Here is a 6,073-nt window from a genome sequence, read left to right as displayed (position 1 = left end):
CATTACACCAACTACAGGGTTTTCAAGGAAAATTTCCAGTAAGTTTGTAATTTGAGTGTTAATCTTTCTTCATTAGTTAACTCTTTAATTTATAATTAATATACATTTCACCAAGTAATAAAACGGTCCTTCATAAATAAATACGATCATGTATTGAAACATTTTTATTTGCTGTGAAATTCTTATTTCTGTTTCATCTTTTCCACCACGCCTCATCTGACTTTGTCATCATTACAAGCTGACAAATCGAGTACAAATTTGAAACATTGGATGTCTTATTATTAACTAATTAACATCAACAATACAGATCACTAACTGGTGGCACAAACCTTCTGAACCAGAGGAATTAAAAACGAGATTTAAGGTTTTTTTTTTAAATCAAAGATGCACTGCCCTCTGGTGGTTGATATCTGTCCTAACATCTCTGTTCTTCAGGCCTTTGGAGGCTCTTCTTCACAGACACGTGGTCTGCGGCACAGATACAGGATTGACTGTAACTCTCTCAGACAACTCTGTTCCCGCTCACATGTGTTGTTCAGAGTAATCCAGCGTGATTGTTTAAGAGCGAAAGTTTAAGGTTTTGTTCTCGTTGTTTTTTTTTCTTTGCAAAGACATCCGACAGATGGATAGCTCACAAAGAGGATTTTGTGTTATATCTAGCCAAGCAATTTCCCCTCTCTTTAGTCAGAGTGCAGTTAATTTTTCATAACCAGAACTGCTGTTTGTGGTTGCACAGTGAATTTAACATCCATTTGCAAACAATAGCCAGGCACTGTCACTTCAGAGCAGGAGCTTTATTTCATGCACTGATACATGCTGCTGTCTCCTCTGGCTGACACAGTCACAGTGATCTCTGACAAAGCCAGGGAGCAGAATGACTTGCCTATTAAATGTACATGGGTCTGCCTTTCCAGATAGAAAATACCAAAATGTAAAAAGTTGAGCCACAGCTACAGTGATTGAAAACCTTTGTGCAGATGAATGCAATTTGCAGGCAGCAGTGAAATAAAGAGATTTAGATGATAAGGTTTGATTTGCATGTAAATTGTTTTCTGTTTTTGCCTCCCTTGAATTCTTCAGATCCATCTGGATAGAAACACTGCATATATCTGTGTTTGATGGAACAACCTTGTCTGTTTTTTTGAAAATGTGTCTTGTGGCTGTTGATTGCAAGTGTGTCACTACCATTTTTATTTTATCTGTAGCTGAGATTGTTGATTTAAATGCGGCTATGGTTTATGCAGTGATTTATGCCGTTGGAAGTTTAACATTTACTCCCAAAATATTCATCATAATGAACAATTTCTTTTTTAGTTTGAACTATTTTTGAGAGATTTCATAAGGCTGTTACCGCAGCATTGCAATATGTTTTCTCTAATCACATGCCATTAAAGACTCATGTCATTAATTATGAGGATGAGTGGCTTCCTCCAGCATTCTAGCATAGCCTCCTCTTTGCATCTGGGGTCTGTACATGATGGCCAGTCATATTATGGCTCTCCAGCTGGCTCTGAATCTTCAGGACCACTGATTGACCCTGGTCCAGCTGAACAGACTGCAGCCCCGGATGTCACCCTTTTTTTCCTCACCCTGGTCCTTTGGCTCTAGCAGGGACCCAGACAGATCCTCTGATGGGTCATCAAACCAAACTACCGTATGGATGGCTAGAACCAAGGTCATGAATGACAAATATCAAAGTCCCACCGCTGGGCAGTCCGGTGCTCTCCTCTCACTCCAACTCACAGAGCCCGAGAGGATGCTGGTCTGTGCTATTTAATCCAGACATGAATACATAGTTAGCATGGGTGTGTTTTCAATACTGACATTGAGTGGTTTAGACTCACACCATTGGCATTGTTTGTTTTATGTGCTTTGCAGGAGTAATTAAGCAATGGCTGTTCAGTAAATGAATGCAGCGACAGGCCTGTCAATAAATCTTTTTCAAGATAGCTTAATTTGACTAAGCACTGTATTACAGAACGCTGTGACACATATTATATCACATGGTTTGAAACATTCTGATGATGAATTATTGAACATAAATCCATTATCATGAACATATTTTATTTATGAATGCACCAAGACACTGGAGGACTTTAACACTGCTGGGTAATTGTTGTTCCACATTGTGTCACCACTCTTATCTCAAATGCAACAGCAAGGGCCAATGGCAATAAATCAAATAATTCAGATTTTTTGATTGACATTTTTGTGTGTGCACAAGGACCGAATGACATCAGGCGAATTGCTTCATTTAATGCTTTCTGCCGTATTCTGTTTCTCTTTTAGCACGCCTTGTAAACACTGATGCATTAATGAATTCCATTATACCGAGAAGAGATGAGTGTCTCTTGTGGCTCCTCTCCATCTCAATAATAGGTCAACAGCTGCATTTAAAAAATTTATAACATTCTTGGCACTTGCAAAGGTTAGTTGCAGCACTCTCAGATGCGATTTTACAAGCTCAGATCAGCAGCAAATCTCAGCGGAGATGAGGAACAGTTGCCTTTGATGATACAGCATGTAAATGATTTGTGGACATGGAGCTGGCCCTGCCTCACTCCAAGATGGAGGCACCACTCTGTGGTGGAGGCTGGCAACAGCAGATTGAAGTCAGCTACAGTGGGGAGGGCTGACCCCGCTACAGCACTTCAGTTTGTACTCAGCTGAACATTTTTTTTTTTCCATGCTAGTTAGTCTATTTCACTGTAAGATCTGCATTTTAAATATGTGCCTTAATTGTCTTCATTCTAGGGAACTATGTTGTCATTTTTTCATACCTTGGTTTTTTATGTTGAGACAGTTAAACTTCCAGAATTTTTTAAACGGGGGGGGCCAGATGCGAGCAAAGAAAAATCGATGCCACATCTAAAACCAGGAATCCTCTCGACCTGTTTTAGCATACAGACACACACTGACTACATTTGTGACATCAGCAAGTAGCAGCCTGAAACACTTCCTATCCATCCCATATAATTTCCAGGGGACACACTGTCATAACTTCACCTGTTGGCCCAGGAACGGCTGAACAGCTTCAGCTGATCTGTTTGTCTACCTCTGGGATCGTTGTTGCTGTCTGTTCTGGATTTTCTCTGGGCTCTGTCCAGGATGCTGTCTGTTCGTGGTCATTAACGCCACACCTCTCCTGGTTTAATCTGTTGCTTGTCAAACAACAGCTAACCTGTTGGCACAGCATAATAGCACTTGCATTTTTTTTTTTAATTGTTATGACTATAACTAAATTATTGATCTTAATAAATAATGTCTAACTCCAAATAAGAGCTCATAGTAGAGCCACTGCTCTTCCATATTGAATAGAGTCAGCTAAGGTGATTCAGACATCTGGTCTGGATGGTCAGATACCTGTGTTGAGGGAGTTTGTTGAAGCTGCATTATCTGAAATTTTGACCTGGGAAAGATGTCCGTGCTTCATAGCGTTAAAGTAGACCGCTCACCTTCCCCAGTTGCTCGCAGGACTCCCACATTGGTAGCCGTGAGTTGCAGCTATCACAAGTAAACAGCTTGTTTGTTAACATTATGTTTTCCTGATGGAGACATTTTTGTTGTCTTCAAATGAATGAATGAGTTCAAATATTGATGCTTTTCTGGCGTTAAATACAAATGACTCAACATATCTTGGGGTACAAGGGCATGTGGATGAAATATGAATGTCTGCTTTATATTGCTTCAAGTAATTCTGAAATATTCACAGTGGTATTTTTGGAGTGCTGTGGCTCTTGCGTGCCTTTTGCAGACTGGCACTAGGGGATGAATTTTTCAGCAGAGGTATGATTTAGCTGTCACAGTAAATGGATAGCTTTGGTAAGTCAGTAACATTGCTACCTGGATTGTTGAACGAAAATGAAATGTTGCATGATGCAACTGTGTGAAAGGACTGTTGAAATGTTACCTTTTTTTTTTTTTTTTTTGCAGCTCTTGACACTTTTGAGAGTTAAGCAGCTGATGAGCCATTATGTTGTTAGCACATGACAGCTTTGGAAGCTTGTCTCTCTCTGCAAGATGATTTAAGCTTTTGAATTATAACCCTTTAAAAATAAATAAATAAATAAAACAACATGCCAATCCTTTTTGACATGCAACCAATTTTAAATAGAACAACGATAAATATACTTAAAGTTTAAGCATAATCATTGCAGATTTGTTATTTTGATTATGAATGTGCTGCCATGAGTACACTAAAAGCAATTTGGGATTGAGGCAAATAAAGATACATATTTGGAAGGCTAAAATAAAAAAATGAAAAAAAAACAAAAACAGTAATGCAAAAACAGTAAAAAAATGAATAAATAAATAAATGAATAAATAAATAAACAGCAACAAGAAAAAAACAACATACACAAAAAATATCCACAACTGAAAAACCAGCATTATTGTAAAAGTGGTAATACTGGATTGATGTCAGAAAAAAAATTAAGTAAGCTGCTGTGCAACAGTTAATTAAGTGAAAATAAGAATTTCACTGTCTTCCGTTGTCACATTAAAAATATTTTTTTAACACTGCTTAGCACACACCCCCATACATTTTTTTGTAAAAGTTGTATCAAGTTATTTAAATTTTCATATTTGAACATTAAATATTTTGTCACTGTGGAACAGTTTGCAAATCAGGTATTTTTTCATTTTGCATTTATTGCAACAGATTTGTAGTAAAGCCTTTTACACAGTATGTGTTAATTTTATTTAATTTTTTTAGTCGGTACAATTGATATGGAAACATTTAGATATATGTATTTTGAGTATCCCACTCAGCCTTACGTATCAAACCTAGTTTCCTTCCTTTTTAGCATAATTACAAAATAAAAATACACACAATGACAAAAATTTACCACATTTAAAAAAAAAACCTGATTAGTGAAGAAATATTCATATAAACTCAACCTTCATCTATCATGAAAGTTCTGCCATTCATCCATCACAACTTCACAGCTCAGCCTCAGTTCCCTGTTCAGTGAGAGTGGTCCATACTAGCCAATCACAGCACAGGAGGTATGATATAGGTGGAATACTCTCGTGTGTAAAAAAAATAACATGGACACACTTTATGGAGCGAGAAGCGGAGTGAGTGAGTCAGGTGTGAAGCTAAATAACTGCTGTTTCACTGTTCTCACCCTGTTTGAGGCATTTTATCAGAGTTGCTACTTTCCATTCAAACCAAGCCATCGTCTCACTGTAATGAACATCTTTGGGGAGATATTGTCATTTTAGGTCTTTGATCAACCGGTCCCAGGGTCAGTGGCCCTAATGCTCAGAGGGTGTAAGAGTAAAAGTTAAACATCTGTAATCTGATTAGAGAAGACAAAAGGTGAATTTGATTAAATGGTGTGTGTGTTTTGGAAGAAAATTACAACAGCTGGACCTGATATTTTGCCTTTGCTCTCCTAAATTCAAAACATTGCATTTAGATCGTGTCATGTGAAGTGGCTCCAACAAATCCCCAAAGTCACCACACTTTACATGCCTCATGGGGGGGAAAAAAAAATCCTTTAAAATGCACATCAGTCATTTATTATTATGGTTTGGCCTCACCGGCGTGAAGTCCAGACTAAAACAAATTTCCTTTTCCCTGTTTACAACAAGCTCAATGTCACCATGTCACCTTTGAAGGTGAAGGAGCATGATTCAGTTAAGATGTCCTTTTTTTTTTTTCCTGTTTGACCTCTTCTAACCTATTTAGTAAAACAGGATTGAGTTACTGTGTTTTGTTTTGTTTTTCTTTTTACCCTTCAGACAATTTGCGAAAAGTCCAATACTTGTATTTGATAACACAACTCAAATGTAGGCCTATGTGGTGTTCACCTTATGTCACTATGACACTTTGTGAGGCTATTTTTAAGAAGTTGATGTTAATAAAAATAATGTCATTTTTATTGCTGTTGTAAAAGCACAATTTATTTCTATATTGAAAAAACTGCCTTACCAGGAAAATGCAGATTACATTATTGGTTTATAATATCTATTATTAACATTGGTGGAGCTGGTTTTACACGAGTCCAGTGTCTTGACTGTGTTGAATGAAAAAAAGCTTTGTTGCGTGATACAGTGGAAGAGATGT

The sequence above is a fragment of the Antennarius striatus genome, chromosome 1, assembly GCF_040054535.1.
Source record: "Antennarius striatus isolate MH-2024 chromosome 1, ASM4005453v1, whole genome shotgun sequence".
NCBI classification, from domain to species: domain Eukaryota; kingdom Metazoa; phylum Chordata; class Actinopteri; order Lophiiformes; family Antennariidae; genus Antennarius; species Antennarius striatus.
Note: the sequence above shows the minus strand (reverse complement) of the source record.